At 37.9% G+C, this 11,480-nt stretch overlaps 1 long non-coding RNA gene across 2 annotated transcripts in view; it reads left to right on the top strand.

Moving 5' to 3' along the window:
* Nucleotides 1-331: 331 nt before the first annotated feature.
* The window catches only part of LOC108523204 (uncharacterized), a 46,976-nt gene continuing 35,827 nt past the window's right edge, over nt 332-11,480 (top strand). For both annotated transcript variants that reach the window (XR_001883750.1, XR_001883748.1), the window contains exon 1: nt 332-412. This is a non-coding gene — a long non-coding RNA (uncharacterized LOC108523204). The remainder of the gene's footprint in view (nt 413-11,480) is intronic.

Raw genomic sequence — 11,480 nt, forward strand, 5'->3', positions numbered from 1 at the left:
AAAATATGTGAGATAATAAATACTAGTTGTTACAGGCTAAGTTTTGGGGTACTTTATAAGCATCAGTAACAGTGAATATAGGCCTTTCTTCTTGTTGTTCAAAGCTGGAAATAAATAGGGCTTAGTATCTTTTGGTCTGTGTAGACTTAGTCCTGAAGAAGTGTGTAGCAAATGAAGAAAGTGTGAGGTTACAATTTCTGGAGAAATCAACTGTAAATAGTAAGAAAAGTTTCATCTAAGCAAGCAGAATTTCAAGAATAGAGAATAAACAACAGGTAATATGTGGCATCCTGTGCTGCAATTATGATGTCAGAAGCACCCTAACAAGCAGAATGAACAACAGCAAGGAGTCTATCAGCAGGCTATATACCCTTGTATCCAGACAGGCAGCACCAGGGAAGACTTTTAGCAGGTAAGTCTTTAGTCAGGCTGAGACTTCTGACTTCGCGCTCATGAAAGAAGATGGGCATGAAGAAAAAGGGACTGGGGACAGGATTATCAAAACAAGGCTTAGGTACTAAGGTACAAGGACCAAAGCTAATAAGTAATCCACAAAGAAGGGTGAGAGAACTCGGGAGTAAATCTAGCTGCCAGAAAAGACCCATGAAGTCAAAGCTCAATTAGTGGAGAGGCTGACTTGTTTAACCCCCAGCAGTTACCTGGAGCTCCTATGAAAGTGATGAGTCCACCTGCCTAGTATTAATAGTGGTCACTGATCCTAAGATAGAGATAGATATGTGGGCATGATCCAGGTCTGAAAGAGAATCAGGGTTAAAAGAACAGAACTTTAGGCAAATGCCAAGAACCTGGATTGTTTCTTTGATCTTCATAGATTGCTGACAACATCAGAATTTCTTTTCCTATTTTATCCACAAGGATGTAAGAATAGAATCTCAGATTTTTTGGTGTTACCCAGAAGTAAAATTGCTTCCACTGGAATATTTGCTGGATAAGTTTATATTTTGTTGTCCTACCCACATGGGAGAAATAGAATGAGATAGAGACCGCCATTGGAATAAGAAGTATCCTTAAGAAATATAAATTTAACCAATGCAAAATGTGTAGTAGACCCATGCCAATTGCAATGCTGGGTAATGTTCATGATCCTGTTGTGCCATACTACAGATAACTTCTGATGAGCATCTAGTTATTTGCTGACACATTTGATTTTTTTCCCAAAGGAAACTGAGGACAGACTCAGTACCTTTTACAGAGCAATGCTAAGTATTGTACCTGTACAAAACTTTATCATCACTTGTTATTTACTTTGCAGTCTATGTAATAAAGTCACACTGCATTTGTTTGGAGAAACTAGAAATTGGTTTCTAAGCCCAATCTAATTAATTAATTTATTTTTATTTTAGTAAAACATAACATAAAATTTACAATTTTAACCAATTTTAAGTGTACAGTTGAGTGGCATTAAGAACATTTACATTGTTGTGCAGTCACCACCACCATCCATCTCTAGGATTCTTTCATCAAACCATATTGACACTCTATGGCAATTAACTCTTCATTCTCCCCTCTCCCCAGCCCCTGATAACTTTTCTTTCTCTAGGAATTTGACTACTCTAGGTTCCTCATGTAATTGGAATCATACAATATTTATCTTTTTGTATCTGGTTGATTTTCCCTGGCATTATGTTCTCAAGGTTCACATTGCAGCTTATATTAGGATTTCATCCGTTTTAAGGCTGCATAATATTGTACTGTATGTACACACCCATTTTGTTAATCCATTCATCTGTTGATGAGACTTAAGTTGTTTCTACATTTTGGCTATTATGAATAATATTTCTATGATGATTGGGATACAAATATCTGTTCTAATCCTTGCTTAAAATTATTTTGTCTATATACCCAAAAGTGGAATTGCTGGATCAAATGATAACTCTATGTTTAATTTTTTGAGGAACCATCATACTGATTTCCACAGTGGATGTACCATTTTGCATTCCATCAGCAATACACAAACATTCCAGTTTCTCTGTGTCCTTGTCAACATTTGTTATTTTCTATTTTTTTTTTTTTTTAATAATAGCCACCCTGATGGGTAAAGTGGTATCTCACTTTGGCTTTGATTTGCATTTCCCTAATGATTAGTTGTTAGTGGTGTTGAGTATTTTTTTCATGTGCTTATTGACCATTCATATATCTTTTACAGAGAAATGTCTGTTCAAGTCCTTACCTCATTTTTGAATTTTTTTTTTTTTTTTTTGGTGTTCAGTTTTAGGAATTTGCTCTATATTCTGTATATTAATACCTTATTGGATACGTAATTTGCAAATATTTTTTCCCATTCTGTGAACTGCCTTTTAACTCTGTTGATAGTGTCCTTTTATGCAGAAAAGTTTTTAATTTTGATGAAATACAATTTATATATTTTTCTTTATCATCTGTCTTTAGTGTCATGGCCAAGGAATTATTGCCAAATCTAAGATCGTGAATCTTTTCTCACTTTTTTCTTCTAAGAGTTTTATAGTTTTAGGCCTTACATTTTGGCTTTTGGTTCATTTTGAGTTAATTTTTGTATATAGTGTCGGGTGAGAGTGCAACTCCATTCTTTTGCATGCGGACATCCAGTTTCCTTAGCACCATTTGTTGAAAAGACCGTCCTTTCCCCATTGAATGGTCTTGGCACTCTTGTTGAAAATCATTTGACTACATATGTGAGCTTTTATTTCTGGGCTCTATAGGTTATTCCATTTGTCTGTCTGTCTATCTTTGTGCCAGTCCCATGCTGTTTGGATTACTGTAGCTTTGTAGTAAGTTTTGAAATCAGAAAGTCTGAGAACTACAGCTATGCTCTTTCTCAAGATTGTTTTGGGTATTCAAGGTCCCTCAAAATTCCATGTAAATTTTAGCATGGATTTTTCCATTTCTGCAAAAACTTCATTGGGATTTTGCTAGGGATTTCATTGAATCTGTAGGTTGCTTAGGATAGTACTACCACCTAATTAACTTGTATGTAATAATCAAAATACTAACAAATGTTTACTGAGTGATTACCATGTGTTGGAAACTCTTCTAAGCACTTTTCATGAATTATCTAATTTAATTTTTGTGACATCATGAGCTAGGAAATATTACTATCTTCACTGCACTGATGAGGAAACTGAAGCTTGGCAAGATGAAGAGAGTTGCCAAAGTCTTTCTTCTGCTTGGTGAATAGCTGTGCAGTGGCATTGGGGGACCCCGGTCTGATGCCAGAGCTCTCCTAAATGAGTTACCACAGATCTTGCAGCTCATTCTGGAAGGCACTGGAGCTGGCATCTAGGCCAGATGTCCAGATCCAGACACCAATTGCAGAATTATTACCTGGACCTCATCAGCATGTGCCTGGGTCCTGAAGACCTCTTCTCATAGCCAAGAACACTGGCTGTCCATCAGCAGGTACAGCATTAACCCAGAACCCTGGCACACAGGCCTCACTGTTAGGAAAGCCTGCTCCTGAGATCATGGGAAAATTTCAGCACAGCTTCCTCTCAACTCCATCAGCATTTGATGTGCCTCCTAGATAAACTGTCATATTATAATCTTTTATGATAAGTATCTTTGCCCTAATAGCTTTTGAGCACATGGTGTGCAAGACTCATTTCTTTTTCACTTTTCTCCCTCTTGAATTGAGCCTAGTGCCTGGTCTATGATAGGATCTCAGCAAATACTTGCTCTTTTTCAAATACACACAAACATATAAAAGTGAGATATGTATATATATATATACACACATATATATATACACACACACAGTATATATTACACATCTATTTGTATTGAATATGTATGTGCTCAACTATAATTCTCTTACTCTGGAGGAAAAAGAATATGGTTTTTAGTGTCAGGGGGCAGCCTCAGCTACACATGGTTCCCATTTATAATTTCCACCTTGTGTTCTAATTGTTAACTAGAACCTAGATTGATTGATTGATTGATTGACTTTTGAGGCAGAGCCTCGCTTTGTTGCCCAGGCAGGAGTGCAGTGGCACAATCTGGGCTCACTACAGCCTCCACCTCTCAGGTTCAAGTGATTCTCGTGTCGTGCCTCAGCCTCTCAAGTAACTGGGATTATAGGTCAGTGCCACTATGCTCGGCTAGTTTTTGTATTTTTAGTAAAGATGGGCATTTTGCTGTGATGGCCAGGCTGGTCTCGAACTCCTTGCCTCAAGTGATCTGCCTGCCTCAGCCTCCCAAAGTGCTGGGATTACAGATGTGAGCCATCGTGCCCGGCCCCTAGTTTTGATTCCTGTTATTGAGAGCTTTTTTTTGTATATAAAACCTACTGTCCTCCTCTGACCAGTCCTGAGTCCCAGGGTCTCTCTTGTCATTATGTAGAGAGGCTGAGTCCAGCAGCTTTGCTGTCAGCTGTGAGTAGACTCCCCTGATGCTGTCTGTCTGTCAGATCAGCCACATAAATGTCAACTACAGGGTTCTACTGGGCCACTGGGAAATCTTGTGGCTTAGGTTGAACTTTCTGGATATTATCTGTATCTTGTGGACCTGTAACCTGCATGCAACATCCACTTGCCAGCCTGGATCTCCACTTAGAGCTGGGACTGCCTTCCAGCCCCCACACGGACATATCACGAGTTCTAAATGGCTGCATGCCCTGTAATGAAAACCTAACAATTACTGTGGCTTCTAAAACTTTGGGGGATCATAAATCCATTTTGAATAGCTGATGAGAAGTAAATGCCTTCTCTGTAGAAAAAAGAAATATATATATATATGCAAGTATAGATACAATTTTGCATTTAATTTGCAGTTTGCGAACTTCCAAACTGAAGATCTAGAGACTTGGCATGTTTGGGGGTGGGTCAGGCAGAAGGAGTAGGGCAGACACAAAAGCCACCACCACAGTGGCACTGATTGTCATCACAGTTGTTGCTTCTGCCAGATGGGAGAGGGATGAAGACTTTCATTTGCAATGGAGGATTGCCAGCTCTGGGTGGCAGTTATTCAGTAGGACAGGACTCCTTTTATATGTGATTTATTTTATGTATAAAAGGAGTTTTCAAAAATCACAGTCTGTAAAGTGGTTTCATGAATAGGCTGTAATGTGATTACTGAACAAAAAAAAAGGAGTATGTTCTATCTGTCAGCAGGGGACGATTGCCATCTTTTGCTTAATGTCTTCAGTGTTGAAAAGAAGCGTGGGCAAAGTGAAAAACCCACAATCTAATCTTTTAAATGTGTATCAATAATCATGAGTTAATGGGGCATGAAAAGGAAGGAATTTGAAAATCTTGAGCAAAGATTGCTTCAGATTTTTTTAAACATCAATTTTGTAAGTAATTCTAAAGATTGAATCAGAAGAAAAAGTAAAATCAGAAAGAATGTTTGGATATTATTGCTACTGAGAGGTAAAAGAAGAATCTTGTGGAAACCTGAGCTGAAGGTTTTCAAATCATTCTTTCACACACAGGCGAATCAGCCCTGGCTAAACAATTCTGAGGTTAGTTTGGAGATGGCGTTTTCATATTTTGCAGATTAGTAAAGAAGATTAAGTGCACAGAGGATATGTAGTACGCATATATCAACACGTAGTATTTACATTTTGTCATTTTACAACTATTGTCTTTACAGTTATGTGATACTTGTCAGATTCTAGGAATAGATTAGTGATTCTTGTGAAACCAAGTATTGTGTCCACAGTTGGTTCGTTCCAGCAGGTTCGTGGTTTCACCAACTTCAAGAATGAAGCCGTGGATCTCCACAGTGTTACAGCTCTTAAAGGTGGTACAGACCCAAAGAGTGAGGAGCCGCAAGATTTATTGTGATGAGTGAAATAACAAAGCTTCCACAACGTGGAAGGGGACCAAAGCGGGTTGCCCGCCACTGGCTGGAGTGGCCAGCTCTTAGTCCCGTATTTGTCCCTGCCCATGTCCTGCTGACTGGTCCATTTTACAGAGTGCTGATTGGTCCATTTTACAGAGTGCTGATAGGTCCATTTTACAAATCTCTAGCTAGCCACAGAGCACTGATTGGTGCGTTTTACAATCCTAGCTACAGAGTGCTGATTGGTGCATTTTACAATCCTCTTGTAAGAGAAATGTTCTCCAAGTCCCCACCCGACCCAGAAGTTCAGCTGGCTTCACCTCTCAGTATCACAGGCCACCAGGACAACAATATTCACTGGAGAGTTAATTTCCTTAACGGTTTTAGATAATGGAGAAGAATCTGATTCATCCATGCTAAGGAATTTAATTTTGAAAGAAAAAAATATTTTGTTATATAAAATGTGAATAGAGAATTTATAGTTCCTGTTGATAACTAAGGCAAAAGTTATTCCTTTAAATGAATTATTTTTTTATAATTATTCCCATTTGTTTTACACCCCTAAAATTTATCTGACTTTAATTTATGTTCACTATATTTTATGAGTTATAAGGAATCTAGAGCTCAATTATAGCTATTCTTTCCTTTATTTAAAATAAATAAATAAATGAACACCCTTTCTTACTCATTTCTGCTTCCTTAAGCCTTTTCATCCTTTTTTTTTTTTTTTTTTTTTTTTTTTTTGCAAGAGCTACACTGCAACCTCCACCTCCTGGGCTCAAGCAATTCTCCTGCCTCAGCCTCCCAAGTAGCTGGAACCACAGGTGTGCACCACTGCGACTGACTAATCTAATTTTTGTGTTTTTAGTAGAGACAGGGTTTCACCATGTTGGCCAGGTTGATCTCGAACTCCTGAACTCAAGTGATCTGCCCGCCTCAGCCTCCCAAAATGCTGGGATTACAGGCATAAGCCACTGCACCTGGTCCATCCTTTATTTTTGAAGAGGAAATATTTATTTTTCCTTTTCTCCAAATATTATATTGGTGCAAAAGTAATTGCAATTTTTGCCATTACTTTTAATTATGCTATGTTAGCATAAATAAGGAAAACTCTTAAAGTAAGCAATTGAAGAAAGTGGTAGACTCCTAACTATGCACCAATATATGATTTCTCACTCCTTTGAGGCGTAAAGGAGAATGACACATCCCAGTCCCTTCCTTTGCATTGGGGTGAGGCTGTGTGACTGGTTCCATCTAGTGGGTTGTGATTCAGTTCCAGAATTGAACATTTAATTGACAATGCCAGACCCTCTAGAGTTCTTCTGCTACTACAGTAACGATGTAAGTATGCATGAAGATGGATTCCCCTTCAGTATGTGTCCTTGAGAGTCTGTGATGAACAGAACAGTAAGCTGAGCTTACTGCCAACCCACATTGGTCATTTTTCATAAACTAGAAAGAGATCATTGTCAGCTGGGCATGGTAGCTCATGCTTGTAATCCCAGCACTTTGGGAGGTGGGAGATCCTTTGAGGTCAGGATTTTGAGATGAGCCTGGACAACATAGTGAGAACTTACCTCTAGAAAACATTTTTTAAATCTTAGCTGGGCACATGGTACTTGCCTGAGAGGCTAGGGCGGAAGGATCACTTGAGCCCAAGGGTTTTTGGGTGCAGTAAGCTATGATCATGCTACTGCACTCTAGGCTGGGCAACAGAGTGAAACCCTGTCTCTAAAAAAATAAAAATAAATTTTTTAAAGCCTCTGTTGTTTAAAGCCCCTGAAATTTTGGGGTTGTTAGCCTGTGTAGTTATTTTAACGAATACAGAGAGAACAATTAATAATTTCTAATAATTTTAATGAAACAACTAATAATAATTCAAACAAAAACTGATATAGATTTGATACATACTGTATGTTAGACACTTAAAACTACCCAATGAGGTAGTGATTAATATAATTCTCATTTTATAGATGAGAAAACCAAGTCGCCGAGAGATTAAATAACAAGATAACTCAATTAAGAGGCAGTAGAATGAGGATTTGAATTGAAATAGATTTGTTGCCTAGCTTAACTATTAACCAGCATGATCTCCTAATACCTCTGTAATGCACCCTGCAAGATTTTATCAACATGCCCTAGGGAAAATGATGTTCTTGGCTATAACTTTAGTAGTTCTATCTTTTAGTCAGTAACTGTGGATGAGAAACATTTAACCACAAGCTAGTTTTCTTCTCCCCTAAGAAAATCATATTTAAAAATTTCAAAGTTGAATGAACATTTACGGAGTATCCACTATGAACTAGGGATTCTTCCAGGTGCATTTTACATATGTTTTTCATGTATTCTTCTTTGAAGTCCTTTGTCCTTTAAAGTTATAACATTATTACCCTCACTTTATAAAGAAATTAAGGCTCAGAAGGAGACGTAATATGCCAAACAACACTCAGCTTGTAGGAGGCAGAGCCAGAGTTCAAACCCTGTTCTACTTGACTCAGAATCCCATGCTTTTTCAGTAGGAGATAATTCATACAAATAAACCTAGTAAATGAAGCAAAACTCTGTTAACCAGATTCTTTTAGGATGGAGTGGGCCTTGAACAAAGTTGGCTTAGGAAACTGTGGGAATTCCTGCCAGCTCTGGATTTTTGGCAGTCGGGGCATATCTCATCATGCTGGTTCAAAGCGTGTGCCGTGCTCAGGCTTGCAACCCAACAGCACTGAACTGTGAAATGACTCTCCGTGTGGTTCTTGAAGTGAAAGTTCAGAACGGCTTTCCAAATATGCCTGCAATGACACTTCAAAAATGACAAACGCACCATCTGTTACAGCTTCGGGTTATTCCAAAGGTTTGGTCCTGAAGAACCTAAAATGTCTCCCTGAAGTTGTGGTTCTCTTAGAGTAAGCACTAGGACTTCAGTCAGCTACAACTTCCTGGCTTCCATAGCACTCAGATGAATGTTTCAGAACATGATCTGATTTCTGTCCTTCATTCTGTCCTTCATTTACTTCAGACTTTCTTCTGCCGTTGCATTTTTTTAAACTGTCACTTTAAAGAAAGCATGAAGTGAACTTTTTCATACATTACCCTTTAACAATATTACTGACTTGTCTGTAAAGTCAGCATCAAAACCAACTAAGCACTAAAATTTACATTTACATTCTATGTGAACCTAAGATTGCCATAAAAGCATTAGTAAAACCAGGAAGACTTGATTCCTGTTATATCCAGTCTTAAACACATTTGATTTGTCAGGAAAATTCCTCAGCAAGCTGGGAGTGCCTTGCTCCAGATGTGATAACAGAATATTTTATCATAATACAAATAAGTGTAAAGCCCTGCCCTTTACTTGCTCTAAATTTCAAAGTTTATGGAATGTTCTGAATTCCTGATCCCTCTCTCCGTGTGAAATGCTTACCTCAGCATCTTTACACAGGTCTTGTCAAAGGTTAAGATTTTGACTCCGTTTTGGAAATAAATCAAATGTAGTTATAATCTTGATTCTGTTTTGGAAACTAAATCAAATTTAAAAGCGTCAATGTCTTTTAAGACTCTTTCTATGAGTGTCACGCAGAGCCTTCTTGCATGCTTGTGGTTTACAGGACTGAAATTGCTTAGAAGGTGGGTCTGGGTATTGTTGACAAGCCAGAGAAATGTCCAGTGTCTAGATCTTCTCTCTCATCCAAAGCCAGATGAAGGATCACTAGAAGGCAGCTTTTCCTGTCAGACTTGCATCAGGAAGGTGCTTAGCTCATCATAGCAATTTTCTTTTCAAATTATTTTGTATCACTGGATATACTAACGTTTTTTACATGATAACATAGAATGTAGAACATTATAAATAAGATAAGAAAACAGTGTTAGAGTGTTATCTTGTTAGCCTCAGAGATATAATATCTACCTGGGAGAAGTAACTGACTTCAATTTCTGCATATTTCTTCAATTTCTGCATCTCATATTTGAGATATTTTAATATTTTCCTTCTTACATCACTCTCACCCTCCCCTCTATCCCCATCACTGCTACCAACCTGAGCAATAGGTAAAATCAAAATAAAGAAAGAATATAGTTGCAAAGGGCAGAACTGTTTCTTAATAATAAAAACATTTATTGTCCTCAGTATTCCATTTAAAATTGGTCAAGCTGTTTTACAACCACGACAACAAAATATGAGTGCTGAAAACATGAAGAAAAGAAAGTTCTAAGTCACTGAAACTTTGTCTCAAATTAAAACACAAATGTTACATTTAATCCTCTTGTTTGTGGAACATTAGTGTCTCTTGAGAGTGTAACAAATATTTTCACCCTCCCCAATTACCTCTCCCCATTACATACATATACCCTTAAAGAGTTTTGTAGTCATCAAGTTTGGGAAACTGCCTGCTCTCTCCTCCTCTTTGTGATTCATAATGTATACATGCATTTTAAAGCCTCTGTGGAGTTCTAGTGAAGAGGACTCTGTGACTTTAACAGAGCATCGTTCTCCTGGGAATACTAACTATATTTTGGTAATCATAATTTCAGAAATGCTGGACTAGAGCTATACATAAGAATTAAGGCCCAACCTTGCAGCAACTTAAATGCCGGCTGAGCTGGAACCTTGTGTGGGCAGGGCAGTTATTAATTGTTGCACAGGTGTTATAGACCTACATGATCAGGGACATGAGCCTGGTCATCAGAAATAGGGCTTGAATCCAGCTTGGCCACCTAATATTGTGTGTTCAAAGGTAGATTACCTCGCTTATCTTCAGCTCTGATTCCTCACCCACTTATAAAAACTCGGTATGTTAATATATACCTTACAGTGTTATTGGGAGGAGCTGGCACATTTGAAGACTGGAATACTTTCAAATAGAAATTCTCTGGGAAGGTTACTGGAAATTTGGAAATCTCATTAAATAACAGTCTCTTTAAAGACAATGAATGACTGTGGAAATGTCAACCAAATCAATTTTCTCTCCTAATTCTCTCTCCTAATTACAGGCTCACAAGAGTCTCTTTTCTTTTAGATCAAAGCAAGTAGTCTCCCTGAGTAATTGTGGCATGATTTCATGGCTCAATGCAAATGTGAAGAAGGACTAAGTCTGTTTTTCTCAGGCTGTGAGGAGAATTAGTGAAACAATATAGTTCTGAGGGCATCAGGGGAAGACGGTATATCTTTTTATCATGTATTCATCTTGCTGCTTTTTATATTAATGCTGACTATGATATTTACTAGCTTTCATTCATTGCCCTTGTGCCTCCTGAATTCACATTGCATGTTAATTACAAGAAAATTATAGAGGTGGGAGAATTGCTCGAGCTCAGGAGTTTGAGACCAGCCTGGGCAACATAGTGAGACTCCTCTCTCATTTTCTTAAAAAAGAAAAATATGTTTTTTTTTCCTTTTCACATATGAACATTTTGATTCATAGAAATGCACCATAAAGATTGGTCTAGGGAGGAAGAGGAACCCTGGGAATAGGATAAAAATTCTATAAAGTGAGAGCTGTCTTGGAGGGGATGCAGAATATAATGCTGGCAACTGCCATTGAAAAGATTTGGATGCCTTTGTCCCTGAGTAGAATTGTCAAGAATTTGGTGATGTGAGTCATGGGGAAATGCAGGCTTGGCATACATGACAATACAAATACCCTGCATGACATTTACGATGGATTTATATATATGTTTCCTGAGACTTCTGCAAGTAGATTTTTTTTTTT

This window comes from Rhinopithecus bieti, unplaced genomic scaffold (assembly GCF_001698545.2).
Source record: "Rhinopithecus bieti isolate Rb0 unplaced genomic scaffold, ASM169854v2 scaffold_72306, whole genome shotgun sequence".
NCBI classification, from domain to species: domain Eukaryota; kingdom Metazoa; phylum Chordata; class Mammalia; order Primates; family Cercopithecidae; genus Rhinopithecus; species Rhinopithecus bieti.